Source organism: Protopterus annectens, chromosome 8.part0 (assembly GCF_019279795.1).
Source record: "Protopterus annectens isolate FY-2018-M chromosome 8.part0, PAN1.0, whole genome shotgun sequence".
In the NCBI taxonomy this organism is placed as follows: Eukaryota; Metazoa; Chordata; order Ceratodontiformes; family Protopteridae; genus Protopterus; species Protopterus annectens.
In genome coordinates, this window is record NC_056741.1 from 738,412,387 (window position 1) to 738,435,226 (window position 22,840).

The window sequence follows — 22,840 nt, forward strand, 5'->3', positions numbered from 1 at the left end:
CACCTGAGGTGCAAAGTGTTCAAGGGTATGATCGAGTTTTGCTCTTCATTTGAAGAGCTGAGGGGGTGTGGTCCTGCCTATAGTAAGATGATTGGAGCAAATATACCGATTGGCCTGCTATAGTAAAAGCCAAAGTATTTTTTTTTCTGCTCTTCAAGCTGAGGGAGACATAGATTCTGTAGGAAGCTAATTGGTGCAAATGTACTATTTGGGTTGCTACAGTCAAGCCAAAATCCTTTTTTTTCTTTTCTTTTTTGCTCTTTTTTTGAAGTCATGAGGGTGTTGGGTGCTATATTAGGAATGGACACCATATGCTAGATGACCCAGATATGGCTCTGGTAGGCAGACATATGACAGAAGCTCACCTACTTATGCAGGTGGAGATATAACATAAGCTACAGCTAGTAGTATAGGGGGAACTATGAGAGAAACTGCACATATTTGTATAGGTGTAACTATATCAGAAGCTGCACCTAGTAGCTATTGGAGTAGCTATGTCAGAAGCTGTACTTAGTAACATAGGCAGAGCTTTGTCAAAAGCTGGACCCAGTAGCATAGGCAGAGCTGTGTCAGAAGCTGCACATAGTAGAATAGGAAAAGCTATGTCAGAAGCTGTACCTAGTAGTGTAGGCGGAGCTATGTCAGAAGCGGCACATAGTAGTATAGGTGGAGCTATATCAGAAGCTGCTCCTAATAATGTAGGCAGAGCTATATCAGAAGCTGCACCCAGTAGTATAGGCGGAGCTAAGTTAGAAGGTGAAGCTACTAATGTAGGTGGAGCTATGTCAGAAGTTGGTCTTAAAGGAGAACCACACCCACAGACTCAAAAAACATGTTTATTTCATCATGGTTTGGTGTTTCCTGCATTTTAAAACCACTTTGGAACTCTTTACAGTTTTTTAAATATTTTTATACGTAATTTCTGAGTCTGACCACCTGGGGTCTGGCATCTTGAAATAATTCTGATTGTTTAGTTTGCCCCATAATGCAGTGCTTGGCTGTAAAAAAATATGTCATGTATGCCCATTTCTTCCTGAAGCTCCTGTCACTGCATTGATTTTTATATGCATACACTGCTATCTTTAAGTCAGTTTTAAATTACATTTCATGCCATTCAATGACTACTTAAAACACAAACAGTGCAAATGACACAGAACACACTTTCAAAGTGCTTTTTACTGCTGCTTCTTTTTAGAATGGCCAAATTGCAGTGTTTTCTGAAGCCTGAATTTGTATTACTTTGACTCCTCTCCCACCCCCTTCACACCTAACTTCCCTAGCTGTCAAAGTGCTAAGGGTATTTGAGCTGTTACCACCTGTGATTGACAGCCCACAGCAGGTGACTTAATTCATGTACTGTTTCCTTTTTCTAGCCTTTACTTTCTGTATAGATAGGGAAAGGACCAGGCAGCTATGACATCACAGCATGGGTGGGCTTTTAGGATGGTTGTGGTGATGTCAGCTTGGGGAGGGAATTGGCTAGACAACTACCTGTATTCATAGGTGTTGATGACATCAATTAATTGGAGACTGCAGCAAGCTTAATCAAGGCAGGAAAGGTTTTTTAAAAGTGAAACCACCACAGTACAGTAAGGTACTGTTTTAGTGGATAGAAACAGTCAATTTAAAATATTTTACATGCTGTGTTGTTGTTTATTCATAGTAGGGACAATAAATAGGGGAAAAAAGGACAGAAAAGTTGAGCATTTAAAAACAGAATCCCATTGTTGTCCTTTAATAGTGCAGGGGAAGCTAAGTCAGAAACTGCACCTAGTAGTATAGGTGGAGCTATAACAGAAGCTGTGCTTAGCAAATTAACAGAGGATGATGGCATGACTTCAAGGATGCAGATGTTGAAAACTTAGAAGATATGATAAATAAGCAAAGTTATTAGAAGAAAACAGATGCTCTACAATAAGTGTAAAGGAATGCAGAGGCTACTAAAGGATACTAAGCCTGAAGTGAAGGACTGAGGGAGGAAGAAAAAGGTTAACAATGTGTAGGGTAGGCACTACTGCATGAAACCGGGAAAAGAGTAAAAAGACTGCAAAAGAGTGCAGACAGATGCAGAAGGGAGGATGCAGAGGAATAGATACTGTATAACATTCTGAGCCCTGTGGTACACCACTGGTAACATTTTGCTTTTGGATGTGGCACCTGTGAGGCCAGCCACATGGGTTCTGTCAGACAACTAGTTAGCTATTCACTGCATAGCATAAGGATTTATATTCAGACTTTCAATAATTCCTGCATGGAAAATGGTTTTGGAAGCCTCGGTTATGCCCAGATATACTGTATGTACTACATAACTGCTATCCACTGGTTTAGATTCTTTTTCAAAGAAACTGACAAAGTTAAAGATGCAAGACCTGTGTTTAACAAAGCTGAATTGAAAAGAGTCTGGGATAAGAGATTATTACTATCAATGATGTACATAATACAGCATAGAAACCAGAGCTAGATCCAGCACTAGGCAACCTAGGCAGTTGCCTTAAGGCCCAAGTTGGGTGTATGAGGCCCCATGTTGGCTGAGGTTCGTAGCTACACCAAAAAAATTTAAAAAAAAATTGGTAAAACACAGCAAGTTGTGGGACCCTGTGGTAGAACTTTCTTACCTTGTGACTTATGCAAGCTTTAGAAACCTTCTCATTAGAGCAAAGTCCTAACATTATCTAAACCCACACAGCTGGAAATGTAAGCTGCTAATCTCCATCATCTAAACTTGCATGGGAAGCTGGGAGGATACAGAACAACAAGATTGCTAGATGTGCAGCACAAATCCATTCTGGTGAGCCCACAGCTCCTCTTTCCTTTAGAGCAGACAGAGCTGTGTGTGTGTGTGTGTGTGTGTGTGTGTGTGTGTGTGTGTGTGTGTGTGTGTGTGTGTGTGTGTGTGTGTGTGTGTGTTACTGCAATATTACCAGCACACCAATTTTATTATTTATTTATTTTACATTTGTTAACTGGGAAATTCCGACTGGACCAGGTCCATTTTCAGCAGAGGCCCGGGGAGAAAAGCTCCAACATCAAGTTATACAAATACAGTACATCCAGCATAATACACAAAACAGGTTACATCATGTATGCTGAGCATAGTAATATAACAAGAATTAATAAAAACACTCCAGGTAAAAGATATAGAACATGGGTAAAAAGACAATGTTTTGTTTTTGTTAACATTGCCTAACTGTGTGACTCTGAGCAAGTCACTTAACCAAACACTGCTCCTGGACTGAATGTAAGAAAGGTCTATGGAGATCACTGCAGTACCCTGGAAAACAAATAGAAATAAAATAAATAAAATGTCACATAGACAATTTATTCTTCAATGGCAGTAGGCAATGAATTTGTAAATAAAACACTGAAATCCAAAGTTGCTTGCAGCAGCTACCTCTTGATTAGTTACAGTTCTCTTTAATGTAGAATTATTCAAATGACATTTCTTCTGCAGAGATTGTGCATATTGACTGATATTGGTGGATTGTAATGACAGAAGTTTGAGTAGCATTTTTTAGTTGAAATGTTACGAAATGGGCAGTTTTGTCATTACTGGTCCATACGTTTTCATAGTTTCATAGGTGCATAATAGGCTAACGATCACTAGGACCCTTATAAGCCTAGCTGTGCAACCTAAATGTGGCCCACAAATTTGAGTTATAAAGGGATGATTTAGTGACTGCCTCTATCCATCAGAGACATGGGTGTTAGACCAGAGATAAATTCTGGTTATCCATACATTCATCCAAGTTGCACTTAAATAGCGTTAGGGAGAAATTCTGCTTCACGTGGATGGGGAGCCTGTTCCAGACAACAGAAATTCTCTGAGAAACATATCTGTCTCTTTAACATGTCCCATTTATGTCAACAAGCAAACTTTAGGTCTTTCAGTCCAGTAGCTCTGACGCTGTTTGTTTTACAGATGTGCAGAAAGTTCATCAAAACAGGGTCCAGTGATGCCTCGTATGCCAGGCAATGATCACCTCTCAGAAATCTGTATGATACCAAATAAAGAGACAGGGCTTTGAGGCGATCAGGATAGGACATTGCATTTACTCCCTGTGTTCTTTTTGTAAGCAACCTTTGTGGACATTCCAGTTGTTGCATGTGTCTGGTCAGGTACATACCAAAGGGGACATTGTACTCTATGATGAGTCTGATGAGGGCCAAATACAGTGGCATGATGACCTGTCTGGACCTAGATGCTATGCTCCTAATTATAAGCTGAACAACATAGAAGGATTTTCTTACTACCTTGGACACATGTTGGTTGAAAGCTAGGTTACTATCTACATGGGTTCCCAGATCTTTGACTAGTGAATCAAATTTTAGGGGTATTTTATTGATGACATAGTTACCCGAGGTGGCAGTCTTCCCAAAAGGTACTACAATGCATTTCTTAGTATTGGGTTTTAAACCATGGCTTTAGCACCAAGCATCTGCCTGTGTTAGACCTTCCTGAAAGGTGTTCTTATCTTTGGGGGGAATCAATGACTGCTATACTCTGCAATCATCTGCAAACTTGGTTAGCCAGAGGCCATTGACATTGGCTTTGACACTGGAGAAGTAGATGCCAAAGAGGAATGGGCCTAGCAAAGAGCCTTGGGAGTCCCCACTGGTGATCGGCCTCTTTTTGGAGGTGACCTCATAGATTCTAACCTCCTGATTCTATCAGTGAGCCAGCTTACTATCTAGCAGGTTATAAAAAGGTTTATACCTTTTTCTGTAAGTTTGTTGACAATGCCGGCATGGAGTATTGTTTCAAATGCCTTAGCCAGATTTAGATAAGCAGTATGCATGGTTTTCCCTTCATCCATTGCCCTAGTGACCTTTTCAAAGAAGGCCACCAGATTCAGAATGTATAACCTTGCTCTGACAAAGTCAGTTTGGGATGGATACAGTGTCTGGAGGTTTCCTATGTCCTAGATGATACTTCCCAGAATAAGTGTTTCCATGACTTGACAAATAAGATGAGTCAGACTAATGGGTCTGTAGTTTCCAGGATCTGTTGAAGGTCCTCCCTTATGAAGAGGGATGACTGTTGCAGTCCTCCATTCATCTAACGCAAAGCCTGTTTTAAGACTATAGACAAATAATGACTCCAGAGGTCCTGATAAGTCATATTTTAGACTGTTCGGGAGATGTATTGGGATGTTATCAGGGCCCATTGTGACCATGTTCCTGGCTTTAGTGAGTGCAGCCAGTAAATGCTCCCTAATTGTAGTTAGAGGGGTGATGTTTATGGGTATTTGTGGGAGGATGGTTGAGGGTGAGGGTGGGCAAAGTTGGAACTGAATTTGTCCACTAACAGGTTCGCTATATTGTCAGGCTGTGTGAGTGTGGCGCCATTAACCACCAGTTCACCACATTGCTGTGTACTGCTCTTGAGGTTTCTGACATAGCTGTAGAGGGCCTTAAGTTTATCTTTCCTTTGAGAGGCTATCTTAACCTCAAAGTTGGTTTTGCTTGACCTATTTAGCCTTCTTAGTTGCCTATTTAAATTTCTGGAAGAGTTTTTGTCTTTATGAAAATTACCCTTTCTAATTTTTGCAGTATTTTTTTCCTTTTGTTGTATATCCCATTTAATTTGGGTTGCCATGAGGCCAGTTTGTTTCCGGGGCTAGTCCTGGGCTTACTTCTGGTGGGTACAGCAGCCTCTCTGCAGTCATTCACATGGTTGTACAGTGTCTCTGAGAGCAATTTGGCATAGGCCGCTGTGTATTTTCAGGGTTCTGAGAGGTAGTGAATTTTGACAAAACATCACTTAATTAAAGGTAATTTGTCTTGGAATAGTTCCTAACTGTCACTGGTGTTAATAGAATTATGGAGTTGATTTTGATTTTAAAGGAGACAGCTTTATTGTTGAACCTTACCAGGGAGCACAAGACATTGGTGGGAGGGTGCAGTGTTCTCTCATATTTGTGAACATGAGGTCCAGTATGTTGGAGCATCTAGTGGGCATATTCACTATTTGGTCAAGGGTGTTTGTATTTACAAAGTCCAGGAATCTCTGTGTCTGCAGATTTGAAGCCATATAGGATTCACAGTCAATAGAGGGGTAATTAAAGTCTCTCATTAGTAGAGTGTTAAGTTGGATGATAAGTGTCTCCAATAGGTTCAAGTATGCATTGTGAGCTACTTGGGACATGGAAGGTGACCTATACCTGGCTAGGATATGGTACAGGATTTTGTCTTGGTGATCTGCACATGGAGGAACTCCAGCATGTCATCCTGTTTACCACTCTAGAGGTATGCTTGTTACTGATGTACATGGACTCACCTCCACCTTAAGCCCTTGTTTGTGTAAATACTGGTCTAAAGGTGTACAAGGCACTGAAACCTTGTACTACCTGGGTACTCTCTGCCACTTTAAACCATGTCTCCATAACTGCACAGATGTCTATATTCTCAAGTGTGAGGTGGACTTGGCGGGAATGTAGTTTTTTTTAGGCTCCTGGGATTGAGCAGTAACACCTTAAGTTCAGCCAAGCTGATGTTGCTATATCAGTAGGTTTGTCAATTTGACATTGTCTAAGAAAGGCACTATGGGGATGGGTAACGCTTTAGCCAGTATTCAAAAGCCTAGGGGGAAAGGTGCAAGCCATCTTTGGCAAAGCAATGTGGTGTGTTAACCATGTCCTCCCATGTGACAAATATTGGGTCCCCTTAAAATGACACCATAAAGACAGCCAGTTGTTGAAATCAATCATTGTTTTGCTCGTATTGTGGTATCATCCTCAGTGATGGTAATATGCTGCTAAATGCTAGGCTTATACCAGCCTGAGATGCATAGTCTGAAAGCTCAATAATGTGTCTTTTCATGTAGTCCAGGGAAGTACATCTCAGGTCATTTACACCCACATGGACTATAATGGAATCATACTGGTTCCTGTGGCATAATGACTTGAGTGTGTGTGTGTGATTTGGTGGATCCTGATTCCAGGTAAGCAGCTAACAGTGATCTTCTCCTTACTCAGCCTGGTTAGAGGGCATCAGTATATCTTACAATGGAGTTCCCTATGATGAGAGCCCTGGGAAGTGTGTTTGCTTGCCTTAGTGGCTTAGCAGTTGGGAGTCCACTGGTAGTGACAGTATGTTTGGTGTTAGTTGTTGTTTTTTTCTGAATGCCTTTAGGCTTGCTGAGGCATAGCTTTAACAACGGCTGGTCTAGGTGATCTTAGTTGTTTAGGAAGACTGCTTTTAAGTGCCTCAGCATACATTAGTATATGTGTGTGTTGTGTGCTATGTGAGGAGGGTGTTGTGTGTTTGGTTTCGACAACCAGATGTGTGCTTGTATGTGAGAGTTTTGCCTCTGATGTCATTGTGTAAGTTCACCTCTCACATACTGTGTCTGCTTCTTTAAAAATTAAGTAATTGTCAGTAAACATGAGACAATTTTGTTTTTAATGTAAGTCTTAACAAGAAACTCCACTCCCTGCAAACCTTCCTCTCCCTGGGCAGTATAGACATCTGTGTAGTAACAGAAATAGTGTTTAAAGTCACGGAGAGTACCCCAGCAGTGCAAGGTTATAAAGCCTTTCACACATTTAGACCAGTTACTGCACAGGAGAGAACTAAAGGTGGAGGAGTCTCAGTCTACATTAAAAACAACCTTAGATCCAGTCTAGTTAAAGTGTATGACTCACTGGAACTCATACATGTGCAACTCATCATAAACAGGGTCTTGTACCATATCCTTGCAAACTTTAGGTCCCCGTCTATGTCTCAGGAAACCCATACTATCTGTCTCAAAGTACTAGAGTCCCTCGCCATTCAACCCAATATGATATTCATGGGGGATCTCAACTACCCTTCTATAGATAAGGAATCCTACACCACTTGTAATGCACAAGCCCAGTGATTCCTAAACTTTGTTAATACAATCATCTTGGAACAGTTCATGGGATAATATTACCCTAAGAGCTGACCCTAGTGCTCAGGGATCTGGGTATGCACATAGACAATAGCCTTATCTCAACCACCATGTGGCCACAGGGGTGAGGAAATCTTTTTATGCTGTGCAACTTATAAATAAAGGCATGGCATCTAGTTCCAAAGAGGTCATTATCCCACAGTACAATGCTCCCTTCAGTATTTACCTTACCGGGGGTATGCAGCAATTAGAGCAACCTCAGAGGATCCTTACAAAAGAATATAAGGCATAACAAACATGCCTTATGCAGAGCACCTTAAAGCTGTAACTGACTGAGATGCAGGAACCGAGTGACTCAATTTTTCCTTATTCTTTTGGTCTTTGGAGGAGGTGAGACCTCAGACCCAGACAGAGCCTCTGAAAAAGGTGTCTTGATTAAACCTTTTAAAATAAGCTTATTTTTATGTTCTGCTAGTGTACGATTACTAAAACTAGCACAAATGTCATGGTCAGCTTTAATATGATCCATGCCCAAACAGTAGACACAACGAGCATGTGTATCCGAGTTAGGCATCTTACGCCCACACTTGTCACACTGTTTAAACCCCAACTTAGCTTTGTCTGACATAGTAAGGCAACAAGGCTATCCTATAGAAAAAAACAAAATAAGGGAGAGAAAAAGGTGAAAAAACCAATGTAAAACACCAAACTGGTAACTGGAAATAGTCCATGAACTGCGAACTTAGTATTGGTTGTGATTTTAATTACACAGTAAACTGATATCGAAACAAATAAAAAATCAAATAAAATCAAGCGCTTTCACCCAGGCTCTCCCAGGCTTTATCAAGACAAGTTATTAAGTATTTAAATAGGTCTTTTTATACAAAATCTTGCCAAATGATAATGTGATCAATCATTCAATCAATCAATTAAAAGCATTGTTAACTCTTTCATTGCAGATTTTGCCCTTTTTGAAAAAGATTTTACACACATTTCATAAAAAACCTTTAATAAAAAGCATGATTTAAAACCAGGGCTATGTCAGCTATATTAATATGCTTGTTCTTACTGCAAGTTAATGCCATACATTGACCGTAAAATATTTGTGCACATTATAATTTCTCATTCCTGTTTTGGTTACAGCAACCCAGCAGATATTTACTGTAATTCAAAAAATTAGAAATTATTTATCTTGCACTACCACTATTATTATGTAGAACCTAAAGCCTAAACAACTTTAAAGTTTTTGTAAGACTTTAAATGGGCTGGAATTAATAAAATATGTAACTGTTGTAACTATTATAACTTTGCCCTTCTAAGTTTAAGTATACTACTTAAACTTATGGCATCATTAAGGCCAGGGGGTCTTATGGCGTCTAATTTTAACTGCCAAAGTAGTTCTTTATATTCAAGGGATGTTTCCCAATCCCCTCCTCTTGGGTTGCACTTGACCTGCTCCAGTACTATAAACCTAAGGTCCATATGTTTGCAAACCAAGGAGTGCTTGAAAAATGCATTTGATTCCTTTTGTTTACTGACTTCATAAAGATGCTCATAAATTCTTTTAGCCAGTGTCCTTTCAGTTTTGCCAACATAGAAACTAAGACAATGCTGGCAAAACCCAAGGTATATCACTCCCTTTGTTTTACAATTAAAATAACCTGGTGATCTAATATACATCCTTCTTGGTTTCAAGTAAAAACCTTTGGTGTTAATGATGTAAGGGCACTGTTTGCAAGACTTGCACTTAAATGTGCCTAACAAGGATTGTCCATTGAACCCATTGGTTACCAAATTTGTCTCAAATAAGTCTTTTAAATTCATGTTCCTTCTCCTGATGAACTGCGGTTTAGACCCAAGAACTTGTTTAAGCTCATCATTCATGGTCAAAATTGGCCAGTACTTTCCAACAATGTTTTCTACCACTGCACTTTCACTGCTATTTGTGTGAATAAATGCACTGCTCTGTTCTTTGTTTTTGTTCTCTACTACCACTGCTTCCTGTCTACGTTCCTCTCCTAATAAGGGGAAGTACTTGTCCATCCTATTGGTCGTAACTTCTAACACTACCGAGTCGAACAATTGTGTAGGGTAGCCTCTTTCTATAAATAATACTTTCAAAAAGGCAACCTCATCCCTAAAGGTGTTCTCTTCACTACACATTCTAGAGGCTCTGATAAGTTGTCCCTTAATGATCCCTCTCTTTTGAAACAGTGGATGGCAACTGTCAAAATGGAGGAACATGTTAGAGTAACTTTTCTTTCTATATATACTGGATTGAAAACACCCCTGCTCCAAGTTTTTATACAGATTGACATCTAAGTAGTGCAAATTCTCCTTACTAATGCTGCTTGTAAATTTAAGAAATTCTGTGCTGGAGTTAATATAACAAATAAATTGTTCCAGCTCCTCCAAATTTCCCTTCCATAAGATACAAATGTCATCCAGGTAGCGTTGGTAGTGTACTAAGCATCTAGTCCAATCACTGTTAAATATCTGCTTTAACTCCCAATATGCCAACACAATATTGGCGTACGCTGAAGCACGGGGGGTGCCCATTGCTACCCCTCTTTTTTGTCGAAACAATTCACCATTAAACAAGATGAAATTATTAATAAGAATTGTTTCCATAAATTCAACCAAAAGTCCTATAATGTTAGCATTCAAACCTGAGTAACTTGCCAACATGTCATTAAACCATGCTAAACCTATATCATGTGGTATACTTGGAAACAATTCTATAACATCGATTGTCACTAAATAATGTGTCTCAACAAAAAACTCTTTCTTGATACTCCTTAGAAACTCCCAAGAGTCCTTACAAAGGGATTGAAGGGATGCCACAAAATTTTTTAATGTAATGTCCACAAATTTTCCTAATGGTTCTGTGATACCCTTAGCCCCAGCTACAATTGGTCTGAACTGCAAGGGATACAATCCTTTGTGGACTTTGGGAATCCCGAAAATAATGGGAGTTAATGGCTTCTGTACTAACAAATAATTAAACAGTTGCTCGTTAATTGCACCTTGATATAAATGATCTTCTAGCATGTATCTAATCTTGGCATAAGCAACATTACGTTCATTAATTGACACACTGCTATATTGCTCGATGTCATGTAGTGAGGAATAGAGAGAGGCTTCATAATCGTGTTGGTACATAAGAACTACCCCCCCCTCCCTTGTCCGTTTTCATTACCCTGATGTCATCACTATTAAGTTGTTTAATCAACTTAAAAGATTTGTCTGATAAGTTATTAGAACTGTCACTCCCATTATTTGCTTGAATACTCCTAACCTCAACTTCAACCATTTCTTCAAATGTTTTTAAGGCAGGGTGTAGGGGTGGGTTCCATGTGCTTGCTCGTTGGAACCTACTATTACACGTCTCTTTCCCTTTGAAATTAATATTCAAGTTTAGTCGTCGTGTAAACAATTTTAAATCCAATATAGTTTTAGGAATATTAATGGATTTTGTTGGCACAAAATGTAGCCCTTTGGTAAACAGTTCAAAATGTGAATCGTTTAAAGCAATGTCAGTGAAGTTGTAAATAGAAAAGTTACCTTTCTTCACAGTGTTACAAACTAAACCATCTATATTATTCAGTTCAGAATTGTCATTGTTAATACATTCTATCTCCTTGGTCTGTTCCACTTCTTGACATATGGAGTGTGTTGTCTGTTCCCCTGCCTCCCCTGGCCATACTGAAAACCCTGCTCCAACAGATTTTGTTGTTGGTTGGATTTTTGTGCCAACCTTTTTTCAGAGAAAAAGGTGAAAGAATACCAACGATGGTATTTAAAAAATACCACAAGTGGCAAGGAAGGGCCTGTCAAAGGCAGAAGAGAGGGACAGTACCAATAATGGTAGAAATTAAATTACCAAGGTAAAGGGTAGGGAATATAACTAGGTTATAGGTGACAGTGAGAAAAGGCTAAATTGACCAAAAATAAAAAATTTTGATGAGAAGCTATCTTACAAATGATAATTTTCTACTTAGCTTTGAGAGAGATGGCTAGCATGTCTAATTAGGAATGTGGCAAATGAGATCTGGAGTAACTAGGAGAGGAGCATTGTGGGTAAATCTTAGCTGAGAGTTTGTGGCTGGCGCGAGCTTGGAAACGGCTGTATCAGTTCTGAGGATGGAACCAATGTCCTAATAGTAATTAATGAACAAAGATTTACAACATCATATTGTATTTTACAAAACACAGGACAAAATATGAGAAAAATCAAAGGATGTTTGCAGAATGTCCATGATTTCCTCATATTTTCAAAATAAAACATCAACATTCAAACATGAGCATTTACTACAAGAAGACCAGCAACCATCCTGCCTGAACTACCTAAAAATAATAGCTCAGTCTAAATTACAGAGTGGATTCAAACCTGAAAGTCCAGCTGCTGTGTACTTCTGAATTTCTTTGGTCAAGAATTCTGGACATCCCAATAAAGGCTAAAAATCAGGGACAGTTTTAAAATAATTACTCTTATTCCCATAAAAAGTTAATACAGCAACAAGTTTTTACCTCAACATACATTTTCTGACTATTAAGAATTATAAAGCACTACTGTCTGGCATTATTTAATGACTAATCATCTGTATAAGACTGCACCACTGATGATATTGGACTTCTCACGGAGTAAGTAACCAGCTTTGAGACAAACAGAAACAAATGCATTCAATTCAACAGATTTTTTTTTTCATTTAGGTTTCAAACATCTGTGAAATCATAGCAGTTTTTTGCCAATAATAATTACTTTCCAGTTCCTTATATAAGCACGTTTTGTACACTAACATTATGTAAAAAAAAAACGTGGCAGATCATTTGCTGTATGTACAGCTTCTGCTTTGGAGCATAAATGAACTATAACAAGCATAAACAACAACTCAAGCTGTTTTCCTCCGTCTTGAATTTAGTTTATTCAGTAATGCCTATATTACCTTGAATTAAGCAGGTCACTGCCCCCCATAAAGTTCAGTGTCAGTTTAATGCACTCCTAAATTGAAAACCTTGCCTTCTGATCTCCCTTGCATCTGTCACTGACCTTAGTTCATTTATTTGTTAGGTCCCAAAACAAGAACTTATTTTTATAATACAGCCATTTTCTATCATACTTATCTGAAGAATATATATTTATCAACATATATAATGTGGAGACAGCAGCATGTTATTTTGATCCTATAAACGTTTAGCTTTCCAAGTGGTTCTGCTCCTACATAGGATCTTTCCTGCATTGTAGTCTCTTCCGACTACCAAAAATAAGCAATAACATAGAGTATATCCTCATATGACTAGCTCACATTAAGTATGCTTTTCATAGTCACATCTGCTGATTATCATTTTATTGTATTACAATCTATGCTGCTTGCATAAGTTTGTGTTATACGCCTTCTTTTAAGTTCTCATGCCAGCACTGACAGTTGCTGACACTTTTGATAGATTCCGTGTGATGATTCTATTAATAAATGTTGTCTGCTGACAAAATACAAGTCATTATCTGTGTAAGTCTCACATTTGTTCATTTTAAGTTGCAAAACCTGCAGTGTGATTTTCAAAGTTATGCCTGAATATGATAAATGTTAGTAGAGCAGTACTCTACCTAGGCATCAAAAGCTGTACTAGGCAGACAAACAGATGAACAAATAAAATGTCAGTCAGAGTAAATGCTAAGAAAAATGCATTACGACAATCCTTTAATGGTACAATGTCAGCAGTTAAAAACCTACAGTAATAAAACTTGTGAGTGCATAGCTTTAACAAAGTACTTTTCAGGAAATCAATAGCAATTACCTCTGGTCAGTCCATTAGGCAAATCCAATACAAGTAGCATGGGCAATTTGTACAAACTTAGACAAGAATTGTTCACACCTACTACATAAGGCAATATAATTTAAATTGTTTATTTATGGCATTACAAATCCAATTTGGTAGACGTGTAGAAGAAAGCATTACCCAACAGAGGTAAATTCTTGGTATTAATTAACCACTTATCCTGACCTCAGCATATTAATTGATCAGTCTATACAGACATGACAAGTAGAAATAATACAGAAAGGTATTCTGAACAAGCTCCAAAACCGCAAGGAAAATATTGGCCATGATTAGTATAACACACAAAACAAGGAAATGCAATTAGTGTTTCTCTTTATTACACTCAAGAATGCAGCAGTAGAATTTGTTCAAAGCAATTAAATTTAGATTGTGATGGTTCTTAAGTAGGACTGTATCTAGGTTATAAAGCTTCAATTAAGTGTAAAAACTGATCCTTAGAACAAAGATGTACATATGGCAAAGTATACCCTGTACCTAAAGTTACGTTTCCCATATTGGCAGCCCGTTGTGTGAAGGTTGTGATGTTAAGTGTTATATTACCCATTAAGCAACTGAGAAAGGGATGTCAGATTTATAGTGCTCAACAATGTTATATCCTTTGGGACTTGCTTCTTTTAAGTTATGCATTGATTTATGCATGTATACCTTGCAGATTAATTTAGTACTGTTGAGGTGAAAGAAAAAGACAAGACCTCAGTATCATACAGTGGGATGTGGTCATTCTATCAACAGCCATTTCTTTGACTGCCAATAGATTAGAGACATTGTGTCAAAACACCTATTGATGACAGTGGAGATTTTCTTACTCTCCAATGTTGTGTGATCTCGGAGTGGGTATATGTAATTTTGGAGGCTTATGGGGGCCATGCCTCCCACATAGAGGGTTGCAGGGATGCTTCCGCCTGAAAAAAAAAATGTTTTTGAGATTTGCAGAAAGGTGTTTCAGCATATGTGTTATATCTATCCACAGTCAAAGAAAAGGCTGTAAATAGACATGAACCCCACACACAATGCTATAGACAAAGTTTACTGAGCTCTAGTACATGAAGTGGGCCACTGAAAGGACCCAGCTGGCAAGGAGATTGGATTTGGTGATATCAGCATCTGATGAAGCCTGCCACTTGTTAATAACACAGCTGGGGAGCACCATAATTGTGGGAACTAACAGCAGACTGAACATTATGGTTTAAACTAGCATAATAAGAACTCTGTTGCAATGGAAGACTACTGCTTGAAAATGAAGCATCCTGTTTCAAGTATTTGAAAGGTTTATTGCATTTATGAGAAGTCACAGTTAAAAGCTATCTAAAGCTACTCCAATATGGCTCAAAAAAGGCATAAGAATTAAGCTATAAAGTACTCACTACCAGTATCATAACTTAGGTCATCTTGCTTTTGAACTCAGGCCCAGCCTAACTGCCTGCATCTGAGATGTAAAGACTATGAAATCTATGCAGTAAATTCTCAGTTAACCAGAACTCAAGCAACCAGCAAAAAATATCAAAGAAATACAATACAATTTTCATGTGTTTTTCATGGCCCATGTACATACAATGTATGTTGGGCAATGTTCATGGAATCCTGCATGCAGGGCCATCCACTATTTGACTAAGTAAGGAAGTCTATTCCAAGTAAATAACTTCCATTAGAAAATGAGTTAAAAAAAGATTAATAAATCCAAATGGCCACTGCAAGTTAAAGGAACCACATTGCCTTACAGACTAAGATTGCCAAAAAACAAGAAGCCCCACTTACAGTAACAAATTAATGTATCTAATTGGATGTTGGCAAAGGGGTTAAGGTGTTTACCATACAGGCACAATATACTGGATTTGATTCTCACTTGGGAAACAGATCTAGGCTTAAAAAGGTCCCGGGGATCAATAACCCTATGATGAGAACAAAAAGAAAATGTCAAAGGAATGTAATTTTCTCACTTGCTTACAGATAAAAAACTGTAATGGCAGTAAGAAGATAAATGGGCGTAGTTACACGTACTAAGGTAATTTGGGGGGTAGAATGGTGTCTTAGGGCTGCAATCTCTATCTCACAGCTCTAGGATCCATGATTCAATCTTGACCTCTAGTCCCTGTGTGTAGATTTGCATTTTCTCTCAGTATTTCTATAGGTTTTCTTCTGGTACTCCATTTTGGTGCAGAAAGGTGTTTCAGCATATGTGTTGGTGCAGGCTGGAGAAGTTGTTTGACCGCAACTGAGCTACAAAATATAAGTATTTTTTGATTATTTTAACAGATTACTGTTTTTATAATTTAATATATATAAAGCACTTTGTCTATTCAGAATCTTCAGAAATCTTTTTCTGTTTAAAAACTGTCATAGCTTGTTGTCTTAGGCTATTGTATAAACTGAAACATTTACTCTGTGTAATTATCTCTTGGCTAGTGGGGGCTGGTTCTTTTGTGTTCTTGTAAAAAAAAAGTTGTTGTTCTGGTCTTTGGTGCAGGGTGGAGAAGTTGTTTGACCGCAACTGAGCTACAAAATATAAGTATTTTTTGATTATTTTAACAGATTACTGTTTTTATAATTTAATATATATAAAGCACTTTGTCTATTCAGAATCTTCAGAAATCTTTTTCTGTTTAAAAACTGTCATAGCTTGTTGTCTTAGGCTATTTTGTCCCACCCTCCCTCCCTGTTGGTGTCTTGCTCTTATACTTGGTGGCTTTGCAGTTGCCCGCCTCTACTGTGACACACCTCCCAGTCTAGTGTCATTAGCTCATTCTTCTTAATACAGAGAGAACATTTGATAAGGCCTTCTGTTCCTCCTTTTTACCTTTTCAAAAGTAAAACAAAACTTTTTTTCTTCTTCGCCTGAACCTTCTTGTGTTCTGACTGTCCTTCTCAAACATATTGGAAATATACAGTATATTTCAGAGCATTTGTTATAACTGTATTTGCTATAACCGATTTAAGTATTTTTCTGGCTTTTTGAATATTTACTGCTTAGCGACTGCATCTTAGCCTGTTTATACAGCTCTGCATTCTATTTAAACTGTTTTTGTGTTGATTAACTGTTTTGCACTCTTAAAAGTTATTTGTTGCTTAATTTTACCTGTAGGCTAACACACTCAAGTGTGCTAGCCACTTAAAAGCATTTATAGCATTTACTGTCTGTTTTTTTTCCTTGTCTCTGTAAAAAAAAAAAAAAAAAAAAAAATCTCTTGTTTTCCCACCTTACTGAACTAGAGTAGTCCAGTTTCAGAGTTGCTGATCCCTGGGCTTTGTTTTTAGTTCCTGTTACTGATCCATTGCCTTATTAGGAAGGAGGGAAGTTTCTTTGCTTACCAGTGGGAGTGGGAAGCACTGAGCAGCCTTTTTGTCCGAATTGGTGAAGTTTCAGCCAGAAACTAGTAGTCTATTGGTCGTTTTGGGCCAATTCCTAGCTCCTTTCAGCCCCCTGCTATAAAACACGCTAAACACGTGTTTTCCAGCTTGTACCAACTCTGCACAGATCCTCGTGGTGGCCTGCAGAGTGATCCAAGCAGCAGAGAGCTAAAAGAGTGACTTTCTACCAGATATAAGTATTTTTTGTGGCTTTCCCACTGTTATTAAGCTAGCGACTGCATTTCGCCTGTTTTACTGCTACTTTAAGTGATTTCTGCATTTTACACTGTTTATTGCACTTTAAGTTACTAATTGTTGCAAATTGTTTCTGTAGGCTACACACTAAAGTGCTAGCCGATTTACAGCATTTATAGCATTTACTGTCTGTTTTTTTTCCTTATCTCTGTAATAAAACAAAAAAATCTCTTGTTTTCCCACTTTACTGAACTAGAGTAGTCCAGTTTCAGAGTTGCTGATCCCTGGGCTTTGTTTTTAGTTCCTGTTACTGATCCATTGCCTTATTAGGAAGGAGGAAGTTTCTTTGCTTACCAGTGGGAGTGGGAAGCACTGAGCGGCCTTTTTGTCCGATTTGGTGAAGTTTCAGCCAGAAACTAGTAGTCCATTGGTCGTTTTGGGCCAATTCCTAGCTCCCTTCAGCCCCTGCTATAAAACACGCTAAACTGTACTGCTGATCTAACCAGCATATCCTATAACTGAAAAGTTCATCTCTACTTGATTCCCAAGTAGACTATTCTCTATCTGTAAAGCCTAGCACTTACTCCTACAGTACTTGCACCTTGATAAAGCACTCTTATTATAGATAGTACCCCACCAGCCCAAAACCCACTTCCCCGAGTCCTTTGAAAGTTCTTTATCTACTACTTCTAGTATGTCGAGGGATCAGTTGCTAGTGTCCTCTCCAGCTCAACTGGTGAACCTGGGAATATTGAGGCAATGTTACAATTGCCTCATGTACACAGACAATCCTCTCCTTCTCCCACAAAACACAAATACATGCGAGAGATGCAACTATACGGCCAAACTGGAGGCTGAGCTCTCTCAACATAGGACTGGCAAGACCAGACAGGAGGAGAAGGCAACCACACACAATACATACCCAGTCACACATGGTACCATCACAACTTCAAATCATACACATACTCACACAAAGACATACTCGGAGGCTCTGGTCAAAAATTTACCAAAACAGCAGAGGCCACCAAAGCAGACACCCAAACAAATACCACCTCACGACCCAACACATGCAACACATAGACCACACAGTCAGAGTGTCAAACAGTCACAGCCCTTAAGGCCAAACAAAATGCCAGACACACTTGTCATTGGTGATTCCATAGTCAGACACACTGACGTCCGCTCACCAGACTGAGTAAGGAGAAGGTCACAGTAAGCTGCCTGTCGGGCGCTAGAATCCGCCACATAACGCAAGCACTCAGGTCTCTCAACAGCAGGTACAAGTGCGACTCAGTCATTGTCCACGCTGGTGTCAGCGACCTGAGACATACCTCCTTGGACTACATGAAAAGGGACGTCGAGGAGCTCTCTGATTATGTAGCCCAGGCAGGTATGACCCTGACCTTGAGCAGTATCCTACCTTCACCTAGAATGATGCCACAATACAGTGATAAGATGATCAGCTTTAATAATTGGCTTAAATTCTGGTGTCATTCAAAGGGGATCCAATGTCTGTCTGCCTGGGATGACATGCTGGACAAGCCACGCTGCTTCGCAGGGACGGCTTGCACCTGTCACCCTGGGCTTCCGGATATTGGCAAAGGCTCTTGCCACCCCCATAGTGCCTTTTTAGGCAAGGCTCAAATTCTAAACCTACCACCCTAGAACACCAAAAAGGAAAAAACTAAGGGTAATGCTGCTCAATGCCAGAAGTCTCAATCTCAAGATGCACGCACTCGAGGCCCTTCTCAATATGGAGAACATCGATGTCTGTGCTGTGACAGAAACCTGGTTCAAGGCTCCTGAGAGCACCCCAGCACTAACAGGTTTCACCTCATATCATACATTCCGGCCCCAAAATCCGGACAACACCAAGAAAGGAGGGGGGGTGTCCATATTCATAAAGGACACCCACACCTCAAGGTTGGTGGCAACGCACGATGCATCTGAGACCATCCAGGTGCAATTAACCATAGGCAAGACTGCTCTGCAATTTGTAGCATGTTACAGGCCACCCTCTCAAACTCAGGAACCTCACATGGCCTTCCTGAAAACATTGGAGGGATAAATGTATCTCCAAACACCATCATACTAGGTGACTTCAACTACCCTAATATAGACTGGGAACACTACTCAAGCCTGAACACTCTAACCCAAAGATTCCTGGAGTTCATAAACTCAAATGCCATGGAACAACTAGTCACCATCCCCACAAGAGGTGAAAACATACTTGATCTCATCATCACGAACATGGGATCAAAATGTTCAACACCGGAAGTATACCCCTCACTGGTGAGATCAGATCATAAACTAATCTCGCTGGAGGTCCTCATCCCGCCCCACCTGAAACAAAAAAGACCACAGTGAAAAACTTCTCAAAAGCCGATTTCACACTTCTAAAAACTAGTGTGGTCTCCTTTAAGGCCCCTGAGCCAGTGGTAAACATTACTCAAACCGCTGAATCACTTACAAATGCCTTCTACCAGCACCTACAGGACTGCATGGATCAGGCAATCCCAAACAAAACTAAGACTCTCTGTACCAAAGGCAAGCGTCCAGTCTGGTGGACCCCAGCCATAAACAAGCTCTACAACAAAAGGAGGAAGCTACTACAAGATAGAGCAAAATCCTTGAAAGGTAAGACACCTTTGATCATTATAAGTAAAAACTAAGAGCTCTCATAAAATCATCCAAGGCAAATTTTGAGAGAAAAATCACCAAGGACTCTAAAGACAATCATAAGGCCTTCTTTAGCTATGTTAGAAACCTAGGAGGAAACTCCCAGATATGCTCAGAATTAGTTCAAAATGATGTGAAAATTACTGAACCTACACACATTGCTAACATACTGGCTGACAGGTTCAGTGCAAACTTCTCCCCTTCCCCAAAAGGAGAGATATCTATTCCAGAGGATTGTAGCCCCCAAACATCTCCAACGCCCAGGTGAGAACTGCCCTCACTAAGGCAAAAACACAGCATCCATGGGACCGGATGGTGTCCCCGGCTGTGTGCTTCATGAACTCAACGAGGAATTAAACCCACAGTTAGGACAGCTGTTTAATCTTAGCCTCACCTCAGGATACGTACCCAAGGAGTGGCGCGGCGACTGTGGTCCCACTTCATAAGGGCGGTGCCTCCACAGACCCTGGAAATTACCGCCCCATTAGCTTGACAAGCCTTATCTGCAAAGCCATGGAGAGGATCATAATGGAACTCATAAATAAAGACATAGGGAACTTGCAGACTTTGGATCCAACCCAGTTTGGCTTTGTCAAAGGCAGATCCTGCCTCTTAAACTTGGTTGACTTTTTCGAGACAGTCACCAAGGCCATTGATGAGGGAAAGGCAGTCCATACAGCCTACCTCGACCTGGCAAAGGCCTTGACACAATACCCCACTCAGGTATCATCGAAAAACTCATCAGCTTGAATGTAAACCCATACATCACAAGATGGGTTGCAAACTGGCTAAGCGACAGAACCCACAGGGTCAGAGTTGCTGGAGCCATGTCAGACTCAAAGCCTGTCACAAGTGGTGTCCCACAGGGCTCAGTCCTGGGTCCACTCTTGTTCGGCATCTACTTTTCTGAAGTACAAGCAAACACAGGAGGGTTATGGCTGACAAAGTTTGCAGATGACTGCAAACTGGGCCATAGTCGAAAACACATCTGACACAGATATCCTCCAGAAGGGCCTCACAGAAACGGATAACTGGTGCCAGAGCCATGGCCTGAAGTTAAACGCCAAAAAATGCATAGTCATACCCTTCGGGAAAAACAAGGTTACCCCTAGCTACCATATAGGTGACAATCCACTGAGCACAGAAAAAGTCATCAGGGATCTGGGGACCCAAGTTGACAGTAGTCTTTCGCTTGACACTCATGTTGCTAAAGTAGTTAGGAAAACCTTCTATATCGCCCACCTGATCATGAAGGGATTCACATCTAGATCAAGGGAGGTCATCGTCCCCTGTACTCATCACTCATTAGACCTATGATTGAGTACAATGCCCGTTCGAATGTATCTGACCAGACACCTGATGCAGCTTGAAAGGCCCCAAAAGTTCCTCACCAAAAGGATAAAGGGTCTCAAAAATATGTCTTATGCTGCCCGACTGAAAGAACTCCAGCTTTATTCAGTCTCATACCGCTTGCTCAGAGGTGACCTGTGCCTGACATATAAGGCCATGTCAAACCCAGATTTGATGAATATGCTTCACCTCAAAAATCTAGATCCCTCAGAACCACAAGGGCGGAGACTTAAACCTTGACACGGTTATAAATAGAACGTGCTGGAGGGACAGATTCATCACCCAGAGACTCCCTATGCTGTGGAACAAAATCCCGGTACATGTGAGGCAGAGCACCTCGCTGGCCTTGTTCAAGAGGAATCTTGACCAATGGATGGGAGATCGCAGATATACCCCAGGGATTACTTCAGTGTCACTGCTTGACAGAGGCACAGAAAAATGATAGGCATAGTTTTTATTCAAACTAAAGGGGTGGCGAAAGCCACATAACTATGGGCTAGGCTTATAAATGCCCTTGGGCAGATAGCCTAGTATGAACCTATGAACCTATGAACCTATTTTCCTCACACCTTAAATATACATTAATTGGCTATACTATGCTGTATTTAGCTTTCCTTATAGCCCAGGTCATAGCTGAAAGGAGTCAGAGAAGGAACAATTCACTTATATGGTTAAGAGATAAATAAGCACTCTTTTTATTCTGAAATATTTTCTGTCACAGACTAAATGAAAGAATTCCTGACTACTTTTTCCTTAATGCAATAGAAAGCCTAATAATCTCATAAATGAAGCTGAAGATTATAACAAATTTGAGCTGCAACTTTCTATTGCAGTTTTCATTTAAAAGGTTTCCTTATATTTTTCTCCATTTTGATGTGCAATTAAGTTTGTGGGAGGAAAGAAGCACCGTTTACTATCTAATAGTTTTCTGCCCTCTCCCAGATAGTATCCCACCCAAGGACAGCAAAAAATAAATGGAGAATCTACAGAAATGGAATCTTTAATAGAAACTTGTAGCTCAGATTCAGCATCACTCTCATTCTCAGCAATGCATGGGTTGTTCTGGTTTTTATTTGACTTAAATATGCAGGAGCAAGGATTTACTCAAAGTGATAATATTTAAATGAGGAAGATTCGTAAGTGGGACTGAACTGTGGTAAGAAAGCTCGTGCAACATGCAAAACTGAATCCTAAAACTGAAACAAAACAATGAAAAATGATCCCATATATATAAAGCAGCAGATCCCATGTAATGACTCCATTGTACAGAAGTCCTAAAGTTAAAAAGCTGACATTACTTGTTATGCAACTGAGCAGATAATCTCTGGTTCTTATTCCTTAGTGACATTAAATGCTCTGTAGCTTCTTTCTTTGCAATTTGTACCCCAAATAATGTATGCATGTATGTACACTTCATTGCACATCCCATACACGGAGTGAGTTTATTATACCTCATTTACCTGCATTAGACACACAGCAGCTGCACATTTTATCGGCCAGTTCATCTTGCAGAAAGGGTGAGTCTGTGAGTGGCCATAAAGTAGGTGCATTGTGGGTACTGCT